The 26212-nt window shown below is 35.5% G+C and overlaps 1 protein-coding gene across 7 annotated transcripts in view; it reads right to left on the reverse strand.

Annotated features, from left to right (window-relative positions):
• Window positions 1-26212, reverse strand: part of kek5 (kekkon 5) — a 490550-nt gene that overhangs the window by 332654 nt on the left and 131684 nt on the right. For all 7 annotated transcript variants that reach the window (XM_011301427.1, XM_011301426.1, XM_011301422.1 and 4 more), the window contains one exon: window positions 11275-11339. The gene's annotated coding sequence lies outside the window, so the exon portion shown is untranslated. The remainder of the gene's footprint in view (window positions 1-11274; window positions 11340-26212) is intronic.

Below are 26212 nucleotides of genomic sequence, written 5' to 3' on the forward strand. Positions count from 1 at the left end.
GGGGGGGGAATTTCGATTATCCTGAAGTTTACCTTACCAACAAACACCTCAACTAATTGGCCGATCATACAAAGTACTACTGCCCTTTCAAAAATCTTAGCCATACATGTCTGGTTAAACAAATGGCGTCTCAAATTCAACTCCTGCAAGTTTTAAGGTTTTCAGTTTTATCAAAATTCGCATAAATCCAATTCCAATTAAAACTTCCAAAACACACACAGATTCTCATATGCGTTCGCAACGAGGTATAAGGTTCCAGATACCTCGGGACAGGAGTTGACTACAACTTCACCTTCGAAACCAAAGTGCAATAAAATTAAAAAAAATTATATTGGCAGCTACACATTTCCTGCCAAATTACTTACTGACAGAAAGCTACATAGTCGTCATGTAGGCACACTGATAAAATGGTTTATTTATTTCAAACGAAATTCATTAATTATTAACGAACAGTAAAGTTGAATATTGCCAAATGAATATTTCTCAATGGTCAGCGAATGAGACATTTGTGGCGTTAGAATCAAATTAAATATATTATTCGTTAATAATTAACGAGTTACCAATTGAAATTAATGATCGATTGAGCCGCATAGACATGTTATTCAAATTGTCGTTGTGACAAATTATTAACATTATTCAATGTCTCTCTCGGATTACATCATGGTTACTTTAAGAGAGAAATATTTGGTCAATATAATTGAATTATTATTAACGTGAATACAAAACAAATGCTTGATAAAGAGATTTTTTCTTTTTTATATGAATAATTTTAATGGACGAAATCGCAGTCGCCGAACCCAACGAAGGACGCTCACGATACTAATGTCAAACGGCGTCAAGTGAACGGCACTTTGAGCCAAGCTCGATTCATTAACGAATGATAGTCTGTCTGAACTTCGTCGCTCGTTATATTAATCCATATTCGCGTTTCAGCCAAAAACGCGGGTTCTATGAGAACATTTGCTTTGATTAATTTCAAGAAATATATATATTTGGGAGCATTATAGCGAAAAAAGGCTGTTAGTTATATGAGGACATACCTCATAATGAGTATATTGAGTATTAAAAATTTGATACTTATTTGATAATGTCTAGAAAAGGCGGAACGAAATTTATTTTTTAATCATAAATGAATTGTTCTATGAATGCAAGGATTAGAAAACCGTCATAATCGCTCAATGTTAGATTGCGCCAACTTTTTATGTTCTATAGAAAATTTGATTGAATGACGAATCTGACATATCCTGACAACTTTCTGCAGAGCCCCTCGATCAGTGCCCCCTTTACCATATGAAAGTACAAAAATAGAACTCATCGCAGTCAGATTCAAAACATAAATGATGACTTTCACTCGTAATAAACTGAAGCATATTCCTAATCGCTGCCACACGTATTCCCAGTATCGCAACCCCTTACAAATTTCCACAATAATTATTTGCACAGAATACAGTAATGACAGTAAAATAACTCGAATTGAGTGATCATTCAATACTGAGTAAAGCTTTAAGCCCACCGCCAACCAAAAGCTGAGCACTAGTTAACTGACAGTTCGAAACTAATGGTCACGTCGAGATCATCCGTTCTAAAAACTAAGATGTTCGTTTGACAGCATTTTAAAATGAAGACAATGAACAATAATACAGATTATATAGATTGCATATTCTTTCAATAATGGAAATCCGTTCAAAAACATTGTATACTTTAATCCTCATAGTTTTTCATTTGTTTGCAAGTGCGTCTATCCAATTCACAAAGTAAATATAACAGGAAGCAGTTTTGGCCACTATCTCAGCCCAGGCTGAATTGACCGCGAAGTTCATGTTTATGATCAATGATTACCCACATAGAGACCGTCGATGGCTAGCCTGATGCCTATTAATTTCCCAATAAGTGTGAGGTTGGACTGAGTAGTCAGTCTAATTCCTCCGTGAGCGAAGGTTAGTGGAACGTGAAAAAAATGATGCAGATTTTCCAGCACCCAACAAGACCACTATCATGATTATCTGCGTAAGTACTTCTCCAAACGAAACAGCGACTTTCATAATACAAGGAGCGAATTATTTTTTACCATTAGGAGACATCACCCACATCACCAATAGTGTCTCCACGGGGAGATTTGAGACTAATTGGTGCCGTCACTCAGTTTTCAACTTTCAACATAAAATGTTAATATTCATTTATTATTAGCGATTGCCGTAGAAGGACGGCCGGAGAAATGTGAAATTTGAGAGCAGAGCGGCTGTGTCTGGTAATGATAGTTCTTTTCCTGGGCGAAGACTCACCCATCTTTATGCTGGCCGTTGTCCCTAAGTTTATTAACATGGGCAACGCAAAGGCCGGTCCAGTTAGGATATTTAACTGTGCCATTTAAATCTCGATGGTTCGGGACATACGCGATGGTACATAAAAGCAAGATAAATAAGATGATGTGAGGTTCATGGAGAATTCCGTCCTGAATCGGGACCAAAGTATTGGTGTGAATCTACTAAATAATTACCGCATTTTTTCACTTATAATCCCACAAGAGCTTCGAAATTATTAGATATTTCCCGATAGATTCGCTGCAAACGCAAACGGAAACATTTACAGCGAATCTAGAGAGAAATATCTAATTAATTTTGAAGCTCGAGTCGTCTTCGGGGAATAATTTCTTTGGTTTAAATTTTAGCTGATAGGATTGCACCAGACAAAGACTATATTGAAAAAATGAAAAAAGATATTGCAGCTAAATGATGACATTTGAAAAGGTGAGGAAAGATATTCCACTGCATGAATGACATAATTAAATGCAATCTGTCCATTTCATTCAGCGGTTAACTTGATCCATCAGTTTTTTTCTTTCATATATATGTAAGTAAGAGACAAAATATTTGAACAATATTCAGTACAGTACCGAGTAGCCTGGTCCAATGGTGCAATTCTATTGTCTGAAAATTGGACGAAATGTTTCCATCTTTAATGACTCTTCTGTCTCAATCGAATTTGACACTTTTTTGAGAGGTCATCTACGGTTGGTGATAATATTAGACAATAAATTAAATCACTAAAGAAGCGTTCATCTTTAATATATGCATTCCACATTAGAACAATGTGTCAAAAAATTTTAACGTTTCAAGTCTGGAAGCGAATGCAAGATGGTAATTCATTGATTCGCACCTAATCCCTTGCGACGCTCCTGATATTGTTTTATCATTTCCTACATGTCTTCATGACATTGCTGCTCTTTTTTGTGTGAATAAGTGAATTTTCTAGACTACACGGAGAAGAAAAGCGCCATTTGTACGCATATGTTACTGATAAAAATTTACAACCAACCGCATTGTTGAATCAATCTTTTCACCAAAGTACCAATTCATGGCACTAAAGTTTAGTGACTAAACGCTCACTTCCTTTTCGCAAATTTTATCCGCATTCGATCATACGTTTCAATCACTCCTGCAGGTAGTTTAATCAAGTAGATGCAGATTTGAATCGCGCTAGTGTAACAAAAGAATCTATTTTTACGTCGGAATCTATATCCAAGTGTATGCACCCTATAATATAAAGGAAAGTGTGATGGCTGCCGCACAAGAATCGAATTGAAGGGAGCCGAAATCGAATGACGACAAGCTCCGTTTTAATCAACGACAGAGGGGGTAGCTCAGAAATTGCGCGTTTATTAGAAATTACATTCCTAATTGGAGCTAAAAGACAATATATTAAATACGATACATGTGTGATTTCATGCATATGGAGAAAATTATTTTCTTGGAAATGAAGGATAAACTAGAAACTATGATGACGAAAGGTTCGCAGGAAAATTTCACGGCAAAAGCTGTCAATTTTTATGAAGAATGTGTTCTAAATATTGAAAATATTTCAGTAATGATGAATCCTTCTGATTTTGCCTTCAACTTGACTATTTATTAAATGAAAAACTATGGATAAATGTTTCGGTCATTGTTTATCACTTTTCATTTAACAAATGGCTGAGCCCAGGGAAAAAATCGTGAGAACCATATTGTCCTTAGCACATATTGAACACCAGATGAAATGGTTTTCTCATTGAAAATCGATTTATGATTTATCAGCGAAATGTGTTGGAATAAACAAAGGGGAAAGACTTGATAAGCGAATTTCTAATTTTTTTAGTCAAATTAATATGAAGACGTTACATAATCCCGAATCCTTCACTCCGATAAGTTAAAATAAAAAACGAGCAAAAAGGTACATCTCGGCACAAGGTAAACGTCGTAGCAGCAGTGTTAAATTGTATACGAAACAACTGCGTTATGGATTTTTTTGGCTCGTGAGATTGTAAAAGTCGCGTTCGGCTCATGTTACAACCCTCCCACGAGCCAAAAAATTCATTAAGCACATGTAGCGTAATACATTATTAGAACACTCACGTTCCACGGATTTTTTTCAATAATTTTACAAAACCATAGAGTGGAAAAAATAAACTGTAGTGTCCTCCAAACGAAAGCAATAAAATCAGATGTAAAAATCATTCATACAATGAAAGGCCCGAATATGAACGTAAAATTTACATGAAATATAAGAGTGAATAACGATGGTTTTTTTAAAAAAGGGAGGATAATATAACATGAAAGGTTTTTATACACGAATGTGTCAGAATCATCACAAAAAAGACTTTCACCTAAAAGAAAATTGCATTAAAGCATGCTTGGTGTTTTTTGAAACGCAGGATCAAAGATTATCAAGAGATTGCTGCATTTTAGAAACTCTCATACTGATTAAACTGAAATTATGCCCACAAATACTTTACAGCAATGCCCATACTATGTAACGCAATTTTGGACTATCAGCAAAGGGTTAAGCGAATTCAAAAACCGACTGGTTGGAGGACTTTCCTTCAAAAGTAAAAATTACAATAATAACTGGAGTTTATAGGAAATTGAAAGGATTTCAGATTACTTATCGGAAGGGAACGTTGACGGAATACCGGGAAAGATGATGGCCGGAAAATTGGGATTGTGGAATTGAAAACGAAACTATATATTCTATATATATTCTATACTATCTTAAAGCTGGAAAGATGAGCTTTCAAATAATACAGTGCTCATTGAGGTCTCATTAGTATTTTTCATGTGAATGACTATTAGAAGACCAATTGATTTCAATGGTATCCACGCAACGAAGGTACTGACCTTCAAAAACTTTCAATTTGTGAAAGTATACGAAAATTATCAAAGATAAGGAAAAAAAATATAAATTAGACATTTCAAATTGAAAAAAAAGAATGATAAGTAATTATTCAATACCCTGCCACCTGTTAGGACTGCTTCAATAGATTAATCTTCTTGGTTGAATGATACCGAGTATATCATCACAGATAATGACAATGGCTCTCAGTACACTGAGAGAAATATTCAATAAAATTTACGTGTATTTTCCGTAATTCTGGAGCGAAATGTGGTTGTCGGAAATGTTACGGAACTGTCACGTAATTTTTATCGAAAGTCACGGAATTTTTCCGCGGTGTTCCGTAATTTTTATCTGAATTATCGGTGAAAAATAACGATACCGTCACTTCAATTTTTCGAATCAACTCCGTAATCGGTAAGTGAACTGAAAGTTCCGTCATTTTTACTAAATATTTCTCTCCGTGTACAGCGCGTGCATTCCGCATACGCTGCTGATATTACTGTATAAAAAAACCACTTTATGTCATTGCGGCCGGTAAAACGCATTTCTAACCTCGCTTCGCTCGGATAAAAACGCGTTTTCGGCCACAATGACGTAAAATAGCATCATAGCCATGGCAAAAAAAGTGATTCTGACTCATGCGCGTTACAATCCTCCTCTCCGACTCGGACTATAAAGTCGCATTCGTCAGATTCCCTTTTTCTATCATAGGCGTGAAAATTACTATTTTTTTATAATTTTAAAAATTCTTTCAGATATTCCCGAACGTATTATGCAAATTTAGTTGAATTCCACCATCACGGAAATCAGAAGTACAAAATATTTCGACAGGCGTTTCACCACATATAGAATGATACATGCCATTACAGTCGAACCTCACCTGCGAAATTATGCACTATTGAAATTACTGAATTATCGGATCGACTATGTGTGAATAAGAAACGGGAAACATCAGGTCATAATTTTCACCGATCAAGAATCGATTTTTGTAACTATTATCAGAAAATCAGCCTGGAAACAACCGTGCAGTGTTAATTTAATTTGGTGGCAATTAGTTACGGAATCGATCGGTCACTTCGAACCTCTCATACGAAATTCTAGATTTTACTCAAATGTTCGATTTGTATTTCTAAGAATATAGAAAATTATTTTTCAGCATAAAATCTACTAGGAATCTTTTTATTATTTCGAATCCATTAATACTTCCTCATCCCTGGATACCCTTTGTGATATTTCTAATTGGTAGCATCGCATGAATTTAAAGAAAAACATCAAACCTAGCGTCCACATTCAATTGAAAACATCAAAACATTTCCCTCCATTTGCAAAGTGAAAAATCAACTGTTCTCTATTTTTCTCATCAAAGATTGTAACTTTATTTTCCGTATTTAATTAGTTTTTCAAAAAGTTGTCCTCCTACGTATACGCATGTTCATTGCAATAATTAGTCATTTCAATTAATTGTATACGTGAATGTACTTATTTGATTTCAATTGTAGAATATTATGAAGGAGTACATCAAAATTTTTAACATCAATACAGTTATCTGTAAATGGAAGGAATCATTTCATTTACGTAGCAACAGTTTCGATATTTACTTATGAAAAGTAACTTTTACTCGACTAGAGCAATGGAAATATTCACCGATGGCAGCAAAACAACTGCATTTTCTGCCGTCAACTCAATGTACAAGAATCTTCTTCTCTTAATGCTAAAGCCTCGATATCCACAACTAAATGTCTTGCACTTAGCGAAGCCGTTAATTGTGCTTATGCACATCCGGAAAAGAACTTCCGCGTTATCAGCGATTTACTAAGCACCCTTCAGTCAGTCTCATCACCGAGTATGAGCATCACAACCAATGGATTTTAAATATTAAAGGAAAATATAGAGAAATTGTCGGAATCAATGCTGGTAACTTAGAGTCTGCATAGGTTTCGTCTCACTTTGGGGTGTCTGATAACGAGGACGCTGATCGTTTGGCAAAGGAAGCCACAAGCTGTTTGAATGATGTCGCAATACCCATGCCATTCAGTGATTTCCGTGAAGATTTTAAGGCGCAGTCACGGAACAAAACCTTCAGAATGTTCACCGAAATAGGATAGAACAAGAGACAAAATTAATGTTAATATTTCTATTTTGAAAAAAAGCCAACCCTGATTCAAGGGGAAAAACGGCAGGGGGAAATAGTCTCGTGGGTTAGCAGACTCAGGTTAACACTACAGTCTAGGTCAATCACTCGAATGAATGGCTATAGTTGCATCATCAAACTTCGCATATGATTATGGAGAAGAGAGCAGAGATAATGATCTATGGGAATAACCTCTTAATAATACTTCTACATAAATCATGTATCAAAAACTCGTCAACAAAAAAAAGTTTCTAGATGAAAGCTTGTTGGTAATATAATTAATTAATTTCTCCGCAAATATTCCTTGAAAATATGACACTGAACAATCTATGTTTGTGAACAACTTAAAGGTACATATACACTAACTTTTGCATAAGAAATATGTAGGCAAGTGGGATTATATTTGCTCAGGAATACGTACATCAGAAAAAGAGTAACTTTGTCGGTAACGTGTCACCGTGGATAACTTAGCTCAAAAAAATTTCTACCAAGGATTTATTTACTTGATAAAAGTATGTATTAGCATAAAAATCTCATTTTCACAGCTGAGTCAGTTTCACAGCTGTAGGTGGTCTCGATTAGATGTTATTAATGATTATTATATTGCTCTAGAAGGAAGTGATTGTGTTGTGAAAAAAAAACAATATTTTTATACCGTTTATATCGTTGGAATATCAAATTCAGGTGAAATCTCAATTATAGAAAAAAAACAAGTACCTTCATTGAAAATATTGAGAATAAAGTAACTGATATTTTTTCCTTATTTCCCCATATTTCTCTTCGGAGATAATTAACAAACGGATACCGGAAAAGTAACAATTTACGGCAAACGGAGTTTAAAAAAATATCTATGTACCGGCTTAAGATTTATCCATAAAACTTACAAATGTGTGCTAACTTTTTTTCGGAGGAATAGTTTGCCCCATATCCTAAAAGTTCGCACCAACTAGGTGAAAAAGTCGATGACCTTTGCTTGGTAGCGGAAGCGGTGAGAACATTATCATTGGTTCAATGGTGTAAAATGCAGTGGATACAAGTGAAAATAGGAGATAAAATAGAAAAACATGAAATTTTGGGAGATTTTTGAGTTGGCGTGATCGTTATCAAATTATTGACGACTGGGGGAACAAAATTAATTACATATTCTTTCAGGGTTTCCGGGTTTCCGGGAGAATGGAAATATAAAAATGCAAAAGATTTATATAAGCCTATTTCGTATTCTGATGCAATGAAAAAAGGATTCCTAAAGAGATTTAGGAAAACGCATCATTAGAACCTCAGCTCAAATCAATCGGAATAAGAATGTAATAAAATAATAAAATATATCTTCCAGAGTTTCATTAATTTTTACCATTTTTTTTCAGATAAAAAAAAACCATGAGCCCAAAAGACAAATTAAAATTTTACTTAAAAGATGAGTAACTGATGAGTAATAATTATATTAGTTAGGACGTTGAATGCATTCTTTTACTAGTTATCAATGTTGATGGATTCCGTCAATCTTTTTTCAGAAGAGGAAATTATTTAATTATTAATTATTAATTATTTCTCTTAGAAAAATATTCGACAATGATCCTGAAAAGCAATATCATCCCTCACGGCAAAAATATATATACTAATAATTATATCTGACATATGCCATTTTCGGTGACAAATATATTTCATATATGGGGTATTCGCCGAAAAAACAACCAAAAAACGGATTTGATATATATTTGGTATATTTACCCTTTTCCATGCGGGATAATTATATTATCGGAATTTAATCAGATTCCCCTGCTGTAATCACTCAGTGGGAAAAATGATCAATTGTTGTTATACCTAAATCAGATCAAAACCATCTCAAGTATGTGTTAAAAAACGAACGATTACTTTTCTTAGCAAAAATAATTTTTTCTCGCAGTGTATGCCATTAAGTGGCAGTAACTTGAGTCATCAAAATCTTGAAACAGGGTTTACTCTGTAATGCAGCGAGATTACCGTCCAGAAAAAAAAACTTTATCGATGGTATCACCATCTCACACTAGCTCCTGCTCATTTTCATTATGCTCGCCTAATCTTCCTGAGTGCTAGGATTTTGTCATTTCTTGCGGTATTATTTTCCGTAGTGGAGAGTGCTTGCCTTTAGCTGACGCCATCTACTGGAGACTATCGGTGTTATCTGATATTTGCCATACCAAAGTAACGGTATCGTATTATCATGCTTTCATTGAGAAATGTAAATCATGTGCATTTTCTAAGGGTAATATAAGCTAACATCCATGGATTTATAATTTTGTTTCTAAATCATAGATAGTACGCTAGAAGATAGGTACACTGGAAGATCCAATAGCGGATATTTTATATGTAGGAAATCGATGAGTGTTCGGATGAATCGGATATATCCATTTCATCCATTTCTGGTATCAACGCTGCTGGTCAGACGGGTGTGGGTATGACTGTCAGCTAGCGCGTTGGTTTTAGAGAGATCATTTGTCAAGATAACGAGAACATTCAAGGAGAACTACTCGCGGGTGAGATTGAAGTTGGAAGCTTTTCCATATCGTATTTAAGGAGATATCCCGTTTCCATATGATTCATGCAGGGGTTATCGGGAGTCGGGAACAATAGAAATCCGAACAAAAAAAAATTCATTCTGGGTTCTAGCTTTGGGAATAAAAAAAAAATACAATTTTAGCGGGTCTGACTGATTGGCACGGTTACACCAATAATAACTTTCCGGTTTTATTCATTTGTCTGTAGCCTCTCCATTATATACATATATGGATTAATATGAAAATATGAACGACAAAACATTCAGAAGATATCATATCAATAAACATCACAAAAAATGATAAAGAAATTTCTCTTCGTTGTTTTCTGGAAAAAACTAAAGAACTCGATCACATCATTATTCTAGATTGTAGAATATGATGTGTTCTAGAATCTAGAAGGTATACCTACAATTTTCAGAGAAACGTACACACACATGCATGCCAACTTTGAGAAGGATCGAGCAATGTTGAGAAGACCTTGAAACGTTGAGATATAGTGAAAATTTGATTTAAAATTTTCGGGGTGATTACAATAACTTCGCCATCCTGGGAAATGAAATGCTCGCCGCAGTCTACTTCTATGTCTAAGAGATTGGCAGCATTATTAAGAATTGTATTGTAAAATGGGCCCGCTGATTTCGTCAAATGATGCTGTGAAAATTAACGGTCATTTTGAGTCCACTGCTTGAATTGACTTAATGACCCATGAATACCTTAAAATTAAAAACGTTAACCAAACTTCGCAGGTTCCTGCTTGTTGCTTTCATTTTACCATGTAAGCGATTTCAAGAGAAAATTTAATTATCTCATCCAGATCTTGAAATATTCATCACGAACCTATCGGCAAGCACTCTGATGAAGCAAGTGATCTTGCTTCGCGAATTTGCTTATCATTCTAGTTGTCTAATTTTAACCATATGAAGAGGATCTGAATGATCCTCAATTACTGGTTGACTCAGATTGTAAAGTGAGGCAATTTCCCATTTTACATCATTTATTTCGCAACTTCTTATTTTCAATTACTCTCTTTCAAAGAGTTAAGGGTTATTCCAACCATATTATTTTTATTTTGCTAGTCAAAAAATATCATATCTACCCTGAGCTGTCCACGTCGCTTCAGGCTCCCCTAGATCACGTCTAAAAATTAATTACTCTCTTGATAATGCAACTCATCGCCAACGCAAAACATTTTGAAGCCGCCTTTTGGAGTTAAATAACTAAGTTAAAAGTAATTCCGTACCTGTTACAATCGTTGAATGTTTACAAAGTTGTGGGGGTTGGAAATTTTCCACCCATTTACAAAGGTGAATGGAATAGAAGGAGAAAGATGGTTGAAAAGCAATTCAAGTGGTGAAATAGTAGAGGTAAAATCGAATTTCAACTGAGCCGAATGATAAAACGAAAATAAACCGAGTACCAACGGGTTTTCAAGTGGATTTTGGTAAGGGGATGTCGTCTTACCTGCTTGATCTCTCACTTGTCGACACTGCAGCGGCAAACCGTCAACCAATAGCCCGGAGGAGTACCTGCGAACGAGAATATAAATTGAATAAGGCTAGAGACAAATTATCTTTTGTGAAACTTTTCAACAAGAGCAACGTATCAAACGAAAAGTCATCAAAGTTACTACTTTGATACTTATTAAAATGAATGTATATATGTCACAACATAATTCGTGGCACGGAAAGAAGAGATACAGAATAAAAATTACGTCCCAATCCCACGAATCACATGATCAAATTTCTTGAGAAATGTGTGGGGTGAATTGCATACCGAATCAGAGAATAGAAAAAAATATTGCAGTTAATTTAAGATAATGTATAATTTCCATTTTATTCGCTTACTTCTTGATATACTAAAAGAATGGCTCATTTATTTTATTTCAAATAAAATTTGTGAACGGTTAACGAATTGTTGACAACAAAAAAGGATTAGTTCACTTCTTTTTTGTTCAAAAAAAGGATCAAGTCAATTTTTCATGTTGGCTCTTAAACGAATCAATTGTCATCAAAATTCAAGATAAATTGTCGCAATTTTTTAAATTTATTTACTGTTAAGGAGGAATTGGAGAGTCAATTGGAAGCAAAAGTTAGTACGTGATATTAAATTCTGAATTTCCCAAATGTAACGACATGAAGAAAATTTTATCCTTGAATTCACATGTTCTTTGATAATCATTAATTTTCAGATGCAAATTTTATCAAAACAATAATCATTAATATGTTTTTTTAATTATTTTCAGTGAGCTAGCTAAAATTGTTAGGTATGACTGTACGCCTCATTCCATCCTTTGGCGTAATAATTCCTAATCATTTATTTTCTGCATATACCTGCAAATGAGGTGAAAAAACATATAAATAATAATTTAGAGTTATCTATCAGAATTTCATTGAACTAAACCAGTAAAAAAATATTTTGTTATTCTGCCATTTGATCACTAGAAACGACAATGGGACAAGGAGATTTTTTTTAGCGTGCTTTTTTTCAGCCCTGCTGCTTTGTAGGTTGAAATAATAGGCACTTCCGCCCGATATTGCCCGCACTGTTTGTTGTACCGGCTGAAATATTACTATGACAGACGTACAGCGTTGCCGCTGTTACGCTATATAAATTACTAAGTGCCTAAAATCTAGTAGCATATCAATTAATTATGCAATAAATATCGCTGTGCGGTGTATCAAAAAATATCAGAAACTATTCACTGTTATTTAATCGTTCTTGTATGTTTTTTTCAGCATAATCTAAGTATTCAAAGTATCTGATTTGTCGTTTTGAATGCTCAGAAATATCCTTTTCCCCTGAAACACCACGTTAATTTGATGAATGAATATTAATTAAAATACGTAGGTGAAAATTCGGAAAAAAATTATATGAATCAATCAATTAAAAATAACCTATATTGTATGTTTGTATATTTTTCTGGAGGTTTTACATCATCATCGAGTTCCTCCTTGTCATTTTGTGGATTACGTTTTTCGTTTTCCTCACATAATCTATATTTTAAGAGAGTGTGTAACTTTGGCTGGAAATATTATAATACATATTCCGCGCTAGGCTATGATGAAGGAAAATTCTTTACATTATTAATGACGGGCGGGCTGGTCTGAAATGGGAGAAAAAGGGTAACGAAAAAAGGGAAAGCTAGAGGCTCAACTTTGATCGAACTTAATCAACTAAATGAAATATAGAAAAAATTATGAGAGAAGAAACTGCGAAATAATCATAGAATAATATGGCTCACCGTTGGGTTAGAGGGAATACTCGTTGGGACAAATAAAGTGAACGTAAGGGTACTTTTAGTAGGAGGAATGGGTTCCCCAACGATGGCATGTAATTACCCCGGCTTGAAATTATAAATAAAACAAAGCAGATAATGAATTAGGGGTCAGGGGGTAGCACAAATCACGACCCTGTACTTGGTACAGTGCATAAAATTAAGAAGATCAATAACCTTGAGTTCTGCTAAAATGAAAGTGGTCAGCTGTAGCCGGATAGTAAAACACCTATAAAACAATACGGAAAACCCACGACAAGTGTGAAGTTTTTTTTTTCTAATTTGTTTTTTCTTTATTATGATATAATTTATTTCATATAAGAGCAAAAATTGAAAATTTACTTACGATCCGGTTTTCAATTAAAAACATGAGTTTGTGTTTTTTCACAAAGATCCCTTCCATAATAAAAAAAGAAGATATTCGTTTGGCCGCCTCTCCATTGCTAAAAATGTACGGTTTTCTAATCACTTATAAAAACACATGGCTTACTGCTTCCTCTCATCGAATTGAAAAAATAACTTGAGCAACTCATAGAATGTACGCATGCATATCGCTCAATACTTTTACTATGCAGTTCGATAATTTTTCAAGCAAATCTGGTACGAATTTTTCATACAACTTTCTCACCGTGTGGGAAGTCTACGGAATCATGCATTTTGAGATGCTAAGGTTATTTTTTTTAATCACAATGATCAAGACAGTTCACAATATATCGTATAATTAAGTTTGGCATCCCATTACGACGGAGCATTACAACCTAACCTTAAATATTACGGTACAGTCCAGTAAAATTTTCCAGCTCCATCACTGAAAAAGTAATGAGAAATCCAATAAAATTTACTGGAAGTGGAGTGAAAACTGAATAACTAGTACGAATATTACAGGTTTTTAGCAGTACATTTTAGAACATCGAATGAACTTCGGAGAAAATTGAGAATCAGCCCAGTAATTTTCGTTGCTCTGTCCAGTAAATATTCTGGAGAACTGCAGTGATTTTTCAGAAATTTCACACGACTTTTCATCAGTGCAGTGCCATATCTCACGTTTACTAATCCGACATCAGTAATTTTTCGTACATATTTCTCTCCGTGCAATAATGAATTGTGATATTTCTTGAGTCTAAAAACATTTCCCAATATTGCTCTTTTGCAAAAAACCGGCAGCTTTGGCAGAAAACATAATAATGGGAATAATTATATTTCATGTATATATGACTATATAGGGCATCTATATGATAGATATATGGTGAACATATGTGAATAATATATACACGCTAACTATATATACTCATCGTGAGATTTTGATAATTGTGCAAGAAGGTGGTAAGAGCATTTTATTGGGACAAAACCGAAGTTGACGTTTTGAATGCGCTATCACTAGACCAGCGCAATCTAACTTTCGGGAAGCTTTTTTTTTCTATAAAAAATAAAATTGAAAACAAGTCACTGAAAGTTGTGTTCAGAAGATTGTGACGATTTATCATCTTGTAATAAAGAGCTTATATGGTGTTTTTAAAAAATTTTCAAATTACTCAACGTCTCCTTGAAAAATTTCGTCGCAATAATTTGAGGTCACATGATCGAAAAAAAAGGCAAATCATCGGGTATTTTTATGATTTATTCACATATTTAATGAACATAATGAATTTTTACGAGGAATTTGAAAGCCCCATGTTACTTAAAAGAATTTGATTTTGTTCTATTGAAGACTCGTCGTAACAGTGATTCCTTATCATGATGCGAGTGGATTGAAAAATGATGTTCTTGTGCAAACTAATAGGTTAATAGCGGTATACTGTGAGTAACAAATTGCGAGTAAAAAAGGACGGATTCAGTGGAAAAAGAATAAAAATCCAAGAAATACTTGATTGAAGAAAGACTGAAGTATTTGAAAACATCTGTGCAGAGCTCTAGGTTATTCGGGGGAAAAATCAATGATTCCAATTGCGTGCATTTGCTGTAAATACACCGGGAGTCAGTAGTTTACGTTCGGCAAGACCGTAAAGTCCAGAGGCGAGTACCCCGGTGGCTAGACGATAGAGTGAAGAATGTTATGTAGGAACTTTTCAAGAGTTGTTCTACCAATCAAAGCCACGAGCCATGGCTTTATTACACTTCTTGTAGTTCCGTTGTTTAGAGCCCAGTGTACTACGCGATTTACCCCCCATTCCATGAACGTCGGATTATTTAACGACACGTTCCTGCTACCCCGTGGAATGTAGACATATGTTCTGATAGGGTGGAAAGCATTGCAGTGCCGGTTGTGGACGAGTGGACGGGCGTTTTGCCAAATCACAAGGAGCTCCAAGGGAAACCGGATGAATGCCATTCATCATTGATGTTTGCCCTTGATAAGTTGCTATCAATATGAATCATCAGAGGGGGGCTGAAATTTTACTCTCCAATGGATTGAATTGTTACTCCAGACCAGTTATGTCAAATGATAACTATAAATATAAATTTTTTATAAACATAATTTCCTTATAAAATTGACGAAAATAAACTGGTAGTTATACATAAATGTGAGTCTTATCTAAGTAGAAATTGCGTCCAAGTTCAAGCTTGGCGAAAATTTAATTCTATATTTCCAGCAATCAGATAGCTTACAATCAGTTCGATCGTATCTCCATTTAAAACAAATGGGTTTTTATTTGATTAAATGATCGTCAAATGAATCCAAGCGCAATCAGATTGCGTTACTGAAATTGTAGTTTCACTGAAATACCATGAAATGCAACTGGAAATCATTTGAATCCGATCCTCAAGAAAAAAAGATGGAAAAATTAAATGGCTTACAGATCAAATTGTTCAAGGAGGACATGAGGGTCAATTTAAGAAATTAGCCATTGTTCATAACGAAAACGTAACATTAAATTTCGGTATAATTCCTTTTTAAAAATTTAGTTCATTTATTGAATACCCTCATAATTTGCAATTTTCCGTTCGATGCTACATTTAGAAAGTATGAAAATAATTTCCCTGAATTTTCAATCAATTCATACTCATATAATAGGAAATTCTGATACCTTTCAACTAAAATTTCGAGCAAGTCCGAGCAACAAATGCTCCACTACCACTATAATTTTATAATTTTTTAATAAAGAAACCATGACCAAGAATTGAAAACTATCTTCGGATTCTTAATACTTCGTAAATGAACTTTCCAATTATATTTATATTTCAGCTTTTCTTTGCATTAGTCAAAATATTACCCTCTACAATGGGTGAAAAAATCACATTTTACTGATTTTCATGATCTTCACTCAATTTGCGGATTTTTGCTTTTTACAGATTGGTAATCACGGCTCCACTGTACTTCTACATCTATTGTGAAATGAGCAGTTGAGTATTTTTAATATGACGGTGATGCGGCACAACAACTGATCAACTGTCTCTGGTGTTGGTTCAGGCGTTGTGTTAAGCGCCAATATTTCCAAAAATTAATGAAATTTGCTGAAAAATGGAAAAACTGCAGTTTTTAAATTTTTTTTCCAAAATTACGTATACATACAAATGTAGGAAATATTTGTTTCATCAAAGTTTGACCCAGATCTTATCCAAATTTTTCCGTGCAATCCGTGTAAAATATCTGATTCATCGTAAAGGATGCCATCAATGTGGGTGTTATTGCTCAAAGTATGAAAAAAGTACACGGAGAGAAATTTGTATAAAAAATTCGTACCAGAATCGCTTGAAAAATTACCGGACTGCGCAGTAAGCGTGGAGCATTGCGATCTAACCTTAAATATTATGGTCCAGTCCAGTAAAATTTCTCCGCTCCGTCACTGAAAATGGAATGAGTAATCCAGTAAAATTTACTGGAGGTGCCGTAAAATTGACTGGAAGTGTAGTAAAGTTTACTAGAAGTGTAGTAAAAAGTGAATAACTAGTACGAATATTTCAGATTTTTAGCAGTACATTTTAGAACATCGAATGAACTTCTGAGAAAATTGAAGATCAGTCCAGTAAATTTGGTTACCCTGCGCAGTGAATATTCTGTAGAACTGCAGTGATTTTTCATGAATTTCACATGACTTTTCATCAGGGCAGTGTCATATCTCGCGTTTACTAATACGAGACCAGTAATTTTTCGTGCATATTTCGCTCCGAGTACTATTATGGATACTGAAAGATTGTATTCATGAAGATTATAAGATTCATTCGTTTTCGAAAAATACAGCAAATGAATATGAAACGCTCAAGAATAAATTACTCTTGGTCAGAATGCCTCACACCTAGTTGATTCACTTTTAATAGTGATGAGTGTATCTAGCAACCAGTGTCATTTTTTCTCAATACAATATACAAGAAAGAAAGTTTGTATGACAGAGTGCTTCCTAACGGTATCGGGTTTCTCACCGAGTCAAAGCTCATCGCCTGCAAGTGGCAGAAACGAACGGTTCTCTAGGAGCAGAAGTGAATCGAGAGGCAGCTCGACAGAAAGCTCCTTGGACGTTTTCCGGATAGTATTCGTTAATAATTCACAAGATCACTCCGGGCGCCGGGGCTCAAGTTTTATATTGTTCACTACGGACAGGATGAGAATAAAATGGTGAAAATCATAGGAGCATAAACATCCTTCGAGACTTGACTTTCCCACTGAAATTTATATGCGACTCTTTTTTTCTCAAGCCTCATTTCTCCTCGATGACTTATCAGCAGCCACGTATACAAATAATGAGGAAAAATTTTCCTCTAGAAGTAGTGAAGATTTATATCGAAGACTGGTTGTCATGAGTAACGCATGATTGAGAGGAAAGCACTTTAAAATTTATTTTTGTACCGAGACCAAGAAAAATCACTGTCATAGAATATTCCTCTGGGTTTCAGGGATACATGGCTTACAACTCTATCCAGAATACATCGACACGAAAAAATAAAGAACGAGCGTGAGTTGAAACAACGTCAGCATCAGAATGAACTCATGTGAGGAGTCGCGACCGAGCCATTCCCATCGATTACCCATTTTCTCCATTCCACTGAGGTACATCAATATTTTCTTCCTCCAACCATATGACTACTACGACAAAGAATATACTCATTTCTTTCACTGGTGGCACGTGAAGTATCGCTGGCGTGGTATCCATACTGCCACCTTTATCCACCTTCTATCTCCCTATATCAAAAATTTCAACCCGAAAAAAACTTTAGAATCGATACGATACCTGATGAAACATCAAAGAACTTCTCCCATAGAGAAGAAAATATTGATACTATATTCTGACGTAAATGTCAAAGTTGAAATTTCCGGCTCGGTTCGAAGGACCATCACTTTGGCTACATTCCCGCGCCCATGAATTTATAATGAGAAATGTAGAAATATGAGATAGGTGGATTCAAATGCTATATCGTTATGAAGTACACTTATAATAAAGAACCAAGAAATGAGCCTATGTACATACATAAGTAAATGTAATGCACTATAATTTTTCAGCCGTATTTTTCATGTATATGCGGGAAGATTGGATGCCTCTATTACAACTTTGTAGAGAAATGTTCGTGCACTGGGGAGACCAGGGAGAATTGTAGATAAAAGCTGGAGGAGATGAGTGCAGTAACACCCTTGAAAACATTTCGAGCCTTATCTTGTATAGTGGCACAGGCTAATCCTCAACGATATCAGAAGATAAATTGTCGACATAGACGGAAATTCAGGGAAGAAGCAAAATTTCATTCAAATGGAAATTTATCTTTCTCCCTTTCTCCCTTTCCGTACCAGCTATGCCCATCTAATTAGCTTTATAGAATTATCCTCCGTTTTATGAACTAATTTGCCTTCGGAAGGTGATAAAAAAACCAACTTACCGTGACAAACAATTACCAATCGTAACGACGCACTCGAACGCGTGCTAGAACGCGTGACCGTAATGCTTATGATTCCATTACGCCCTCGCCAACCAACTCACGTCTCGTTCCTTTCAGTCATTTGAATGATAACGTACTCAAGTTAGCTAAGTAATTGATGGTATAATCCGGTGAGAATTAATATCTTGCATGGTGAATAACAAATTCATTGGCATGCTACTCAAGAAGTATTATGCAATTGTCATTAACGAAAAAGTTAGACGTAGTACATTGACTGTCTCATCTATCAACCAAGCAAATGGAAGATCAAACGCCCATGTTATCTAGGAGCTAGTATCATTAGGACCACGATGTAAATCGAGTTTGTTGAATTAATCAGGCAAATCATACTTCAGCAAGTGAACAGCACTTCATCGTTAAGCTCAATGACTCAGTAGTCAGCAAGGATTTCTGAACCATTAGCTAGGTTAGCATGAGTAGACGCTGTGAATTGTCATGGTGACACACCGCATCACATAATGGGGAGCAGACGTAAACCTCTAAAGTCGCTATAAACACAATGATATCAGTATTACTAAACCAACTTTTAGAGCCTCATAACTACATTTTGCTGAGCATAAGGTATGAAACACCAAATTATTTGGAAAATTTCGCTGAGGGGTCTCCGTGAGGAGATATTTCAGTCATTACTGCATCAACACTTGAACAGTATTCCTTTGACATTTGCCACGGATTCGTTTGTTGTAAGTATCAATTGGTTGATGCTCAATACTCATTATACTTTATATAACTAACCGCCTTGTTTCGTCATACATATCCTAAATATATTATTATCTCTCACTGATCAAATGTTCTTTGTGATCAACTCAAGTGAATGTTCTGATAATAGCTCCAGCTTTTATACTGTTAGCTGAAAAGCAAACATAAGTTGATGCAAAGAGTGAGGCAGTTTAGACAAATGATAGTTTATTAATACTTCATTAATTGAGCTCAACTGAATGTACCCTCTACTGGACGCCAATCAGTATTAGTATTTTGGAAATTTAGAAAATCGTCGGGTTTGACGTCTAGAATTCGTTTCATGAAAACAGGTCATGTTTTTCTTCATTTATTCACATGAAAAATAAAAGATTTCTTTAAGCGCCCCTTCAATAATGTCAATAGTCGCCACTACGCTGGTTTAAATAAAAAAGTGTTCATATTATCTCATACTGCCCTCTGCTCTTCGACAAACATAACCGCAGTAGTAATCTCCGATATCTTATATGAGGGCTTCGGTCAGCTCAACCGATCATTCACTTCAACTGCTGATTCATTGATTCTTAACGACTGATCATTTTGATTTCACTCTAGATAAATAGTAAATTAGCCATATTTAACTATACTATTGGTTAATAGTTAACGAATCTCGTTTAATGTAAATGAATGATTTTATCAATGTACTCGGTATACATTGATATTGCAAATCGGTAAAATTCTATAGTAACCTTATGGAAATCACTGCTGTTTCCGAAAACTAAGGTGCTTGAGGCTTCAAATTTCTGTTGTTCATAGAATGAGGCGAAAATAGGTATTTTAGATGTATGGTAGGAAGGGAAAGGCTGGGATCAGTCGTACATGCTCCAAGTGGATAGCAATGTGGTAGAAACCTCGAGCTGTAGTCCTTGTACAATCGCTTGGACTAGAATTCCAATTTCGGCACCTTTATCGGTCCTCTTCCATTCTCAACTATTCTGCCAGCGAAAACTTCGGGTTTGGAAGCTCTGGAAAGTTTGCGGTTTCATGAGAAATGCATGTATATCGTACAATTTTCGTGAGAGCTGGGAGAGAACATTAGTGGACGTATAGGTTTGTAGATGTGCTCTCGGCAGTACTTCAGAAGTCTTATGTATGACATTAGACCCGCGCGGAAAAATACATATCTACCGATATATCTCACATATGTGCCTCATATCTGTGGCAAAATATACAATATATAAAATATATGGGTTTTTTGCCAAAACGGTGGATAAAGAATATCTTCTACGTGTATACCTTACGTCTTATTTAGATACATAGTTATCAGGAATTTATTTCTTCATATCGGAAGCTTCCAGTATTTAGCACGTCATGGTAATTTCATTTTATGAGAATCGTGGATGCGATACTAACTAAAAATGATATTTGATAGTTTATTGAAACTGAAGCATGAAATTCAGAACATGAAGGAGAAATGAAGGAAAAAAATTCAAGTAATTCCAATTTTATGGGGTAATCCAAATTGATAGGCACAGTAGAAAATAAAGGGTTCAATAGGGTTGCTCAAGTTCATCACTAAAAATAGGCGGCCTTTCGCCGAGCCTATTTGGCAAGAGACATTTAATCATTTCTTTATGTGTTTTTTTTTTCTCACGAGAGGTCGTACTGTGCGCTAGCACGCGGCTGTGAAACGATTTATGTAAGAGAGTTACGACTTTATAATTTCGCGCTACTTTAGGTGGACCAATAAGGAACCGTGGATTTATGATTTTTACATTTTCGAGACAATCGATTGTATCAAGCGTGTCCCCTTTATAAATATGACGAGAGGCTTCTGTCAGAGTTACGACTTTGTAATTTCGCGCCACTTTTGGCGGACCAATAAGGAATCGTGGCTTCATGATTTCGAGATTTTCGAGACAATTGATTGTGTCAAGCGTGTCCCTTTTAGAATAGGATTATTCATTTTTACTAATACAATTGAATGGATCCGTAGCCGTTCCCCCAACGAGTTTTTCCAACAAAAAGAGTAATATCTCTTGAACAAGTCCTCGCATCCAACCAATCTTCCGCAGAAAACAGGATGGGCATCAGGGGAAATTGTCTGTCAAATTTCAACTTGATAGGTTGATTTTTACAAACCACAGTACAACGAATTTTTCGAAAAACATACAACTTGAAATATCTCGTAAAGTTTGGAGGAACACATGTATATATTCTGACTGATCTATGTAGAGCACATTGACATGAACACTTAAAAAAATGAAATCGGGTTGATAGTTTCTGAGATATTTGCAAAAAACCGTTCAGAAACAATCATCGATATCTCGAAAACTTCTCTACCGATCGAGCTGAAATTTAGCGCAGGCCGAGTCCATATCGAAAAAAAAAGATTGATAACATAAATAATTGATGAATTACGGAAATACTTGACGAGGCTTTTCCTTTCTCAATGTATCTATCTGCTATTTAGAGGATTTTCTCTCATTTTGTCTCGTTTTGGTATCGGTTTCAAATAATACCTGCCATGACAAATAGAAGGTGCCAGCCATCGTACAGGCGATCCTAAACCATCACGAATTAAGCCACGCCATTTCCTTGATTAGAAAAGAAAACGTTAATATGAAAATGCCTCGACGTATTCATGGATTTGTCAAAGTATATGTGGCCATGCACAATTAGATAGTATCAAATTTTTATCATTTTTATTCAGTTTTTTCTAGTTGACTGGGTTCATCCCGAATCGAGTTACACTCTCCCGAGCTGCAGTCACATACTAACGTGTGAATGTGTTATTATTATTAAAGTACGCACGTTTTTGGATTATATCTGGAACCACTTGCCTTCCGCAGTGCATTAAAGGGTTAGAGCTGTGGTCGGGTTGAAAATGCTTCTAGAAGGAACACTCGTACACGTTGGCCTCTTGTCACGTACTATCGACGACACATTATCCACGGTACATTAACTTCTCGCTGAATGGCAATCTTCTACGAGAAATCATGTGAGTTTTTCAACTTCACTCCGATTTTTATGACAGGTAATGATTCCGTAGTTGTAAAAAAAGTATGTATAATGGTTTGCGAAATTGCCAGCACTTTGGAAAGTATGAATGATGTATGAGAGGATTTTTTGTTGCTATTTATGAATTTTTTTCGAGTTCTTAACCATTCCATTATCGCTAAAATGAATATCAGTAAAGCCATTCGTGATAAAACTGTTTCATTACAATTATAAGCTTTTCGTCAAGTTATGCGTGGTTAAATCGTATTTAAAGTCAAACCCTGTGTCCCCACTACTGTTATCCCACCTTAGATGTCCTATTCACTTATAATGAATAGGCAGTAAGAGATATCATTCCCTTGACGTGGGAGCACAATGAGGGGCAGCCCCACTTGTAACCATGCCCCCCACGCCGGAAATCGAAGGAAAAAGTTATACTGACTTCAGTATACTATCTATCGGACGCAATGTTTGGCTTGAATTCGTCAATTATTACAAGCCTAAAAAATCATAAAAAAGGGAAAAAAATTTTACGAATGGTCGATCGAGATATAGATTTCAAGGGATCTGGTGTCACCAGGTTTCTGCTAATGTATTAAATCAAACTAAAATAAAATTAAAATTTTTGATGAAGCTCTTCCCGTACTTCAAAGACATCGGGGGCCTCAGAGACGCTTCAGCCATTCTCACGCTTTTTGCGCTGATACTTATTTACCGTCGTGAACAACAATGATCAAACACAGTCGAACGATCTTCCATCGGAAGAAAGGCTCATATGTCACCGTGAGACTGCTAATCTAGGTCCATCCGTATAATGAAATCGACGTGTAGATATCATTAGGGGGCTGGATGGGTCTGGTATAAAATTTGGAGAACGTTTCACATCTCGGCGCCCATCTGGCCGTATGTCTGATTGGATCAATATCCATTCTCCTTTCGTGGCCACTGGATACTGCAGCATGTCTTATGCTGTATGCCGTTAATTCACTCATATTTATACCTGCTCTACCTGATATATTTTTTATCCAGCGATCAATCCTCTGTGCCCTTACGGCTCGAATCGATTTAATTGTGGTAGGGGATGAAGAGATTTTTTGTTTTTTCGCCTCGTACACTTTGGTTAGTTTAATGCATTCTAGAAAAGGGAATATTAAATTTGGATTGATAGATCTCACTTTTCATGTATTGATGACATTTCTGACTTTTATGCTTACATGAGAGTGATATGTAACAATATTATGAATATTGATTTAGTATAGTGTTAGCAATCTTTGAGCCGTAATCAAAGCTAACAGTCTTGCCACTTTTTCTGTAGCATTTTTTAATTTTGAGTCTGAGTGGTTGGAGTTTATCTAAATAATTCAATACCGGAGTGATATCCAACTTTTTGAGTGCATTGATTTTGGTGGATTTTCTCTCCCTGGAACTTTCATACAACGAGAGAGTAAGACATTCTTGTGGATATCATGAGCAGAAATTAATATATTATACGTTTAAATGAAAAATAAACCGATTGCTGCCATGCAGTTTTGAATATATGGTTAGCTCGTCGTTTGAGAGCTCGATTTCGGAGGAGTCTGTGAGGGAACCGTGAGGTTGAATTTCTTAGACCCGAATAGACGAAGTTTATGTCCCAATTCATCCACCTGTCGATGACTGATAGGTGGATATCTTAAATTTTTCTGGGGTAAAGTTTTTGTAGCAATTATATGTTGTGTCTTGTTCTTGATTTCGGTACTTGCATTCTCGATCTCCTTGCATCTTTAATTTTCTCTTTGAGGTTATGTCTATATAATCATGCATTTGAAATAATTGCATCCACTGTGGGTTTGAGATAGATTTGTGCATTCACAAAACACTCATTGAATTTTTTAGTGAATATTTGATAGCAATGGCCTAGCCTCCAAATTAACAGTGGGGGCCTACGAAAAGTTCGCCTAAACGATTGTATAGTCCAAGGATTTCCTTTCCGAATGGAAATTGCGATACCTGAAGTCCGATCAGAACTTGATTCAGTTTAGATCGACAAGATCTGATTATAGAAATGACAGGTAGCCCAGATCAATTTGTTCTTCTTCGGATTCAATTCATTCGTTTTTCATTTGAATGGCTCGATAAAAAAGAATAATAATGTTCAGATCCGATCCAGCTGCTGTTCAGTTGATCAACTCTTCTCCGAGAATCAATTTTTTTTATCAATTGTTAATGTGTTGACCAAAGATCTTTATTTAAATATACGGGAAGCAAGAAAAAAAATATATAGTGAAGTATTAAACATATCAGCGCATTATTTTCAATGAAAAAAAAACACCCAACTGAAATACATGTACTTTTGAAAAATAGAAAAAAAAAACAATTTTTTGAAAATTCTGACTATGTATAACCCCACAAGTGTGAACGGACGAGGATGAAATACATAGGTGGTGGAGCGGAAGGGAATACTTTGTTTTCCTGCAGGAAGCAGGAAAAACACAAAAAGCGAAGATTCATAACTTTGACTCGATTTTATGTTGCTATGTTATGTCAGTGTTATCGTTTATTTTTTCATGAGTTTCTGGTGGATGCTGTGTTGTCAAAAGGTGATAACAAATTAACAGTACTCGTGATCAGTCTTAAAGTTTGTACACTCTCTCTTGGTAGTTTAAAAATGTCAGGGAAGAAAAAATGGATAAATCCGCTGGATTTTTTTAGAGCAATCACCACCCTCGATTATCGTTAAATCAACTCAATAGAAAAATAAGGTTTTAAAGGTCTTAATAGTGGATCGCCATCCGCTAACCCCTCTTCTCTCATCGTAAACTCTATAAACCGTGTAACGTCACTTTGCGGCACAGTTTCGCTCTTGAGATTACATAATTTGCATGCGGCTGACATTGCCCACAGCTGTCAGCCAATGCAATACCACGGGAAACTTCCCTCCATCCTCTGATTGAATTTCGAATCCTTATTCCATGGAATTTGACAACTTGAGAAACGTTGAATCCCCAGTGTGGGGGGATACTCAGCCAAATTTATTGGTATTAGTCTCTCGATTTTTTTCTAACGAATATCCCATCTCATCGGATTTTATCTCATCTACGAAGGATAAATCACATCACGGTTCACTAGTTACGTGATACGCCTGAGATATCGAGAAATGAAATTCGCCCAGAGCAAAATGACTTCCCATTTTGGATGTGTCTCATCAATCCTGACCTCTGCTTTTCGTTTTCAACACGATGATAAAAAACTGCTTTTTCTCATTAGACATGATTCCTTCCGGGCATGATATCATAAGCCGTGATAAAGCCACAATTTCCATTCGTTTTTCATCGGAAATAATCGAAGTTAGGTGAATGACGACAGAATTTTCCAGGGCAATAAAAAGGTATGACGTTATTTCAGTTTTCAGATTATCATAGTTGTGAGAAGTGTCGAGAATAAATAATCGAATGCGGAAACAAAAAAAAATGGAATGTGCTAAAATTAATTCAACGGGTTCGCACTCTTCTATCAAATACTGTTCTGTATTGCTTCTTGACTTCTAGTCTGGAAATTCGTACTACATGCTTCTAAAACTCGAAAACAGGAAAACGGCAACTG

This window comes from Fopius arisanus, unplaced genomic scaffold (genome assembly GCF_000806365.1).
Source record: "Fopius arisanus strain USDA-PBARC FA_bdor unplaced genomic scaffold, ASM80636v1 scaffold00022, whole genome shotgun sequence".
NCBI classification, from domain to species: Eukaryota; Metazoa; Arthropoda; class Insecta; order Hymenoptera; family Braconidae; genus Fopius; species Fopius arisanus.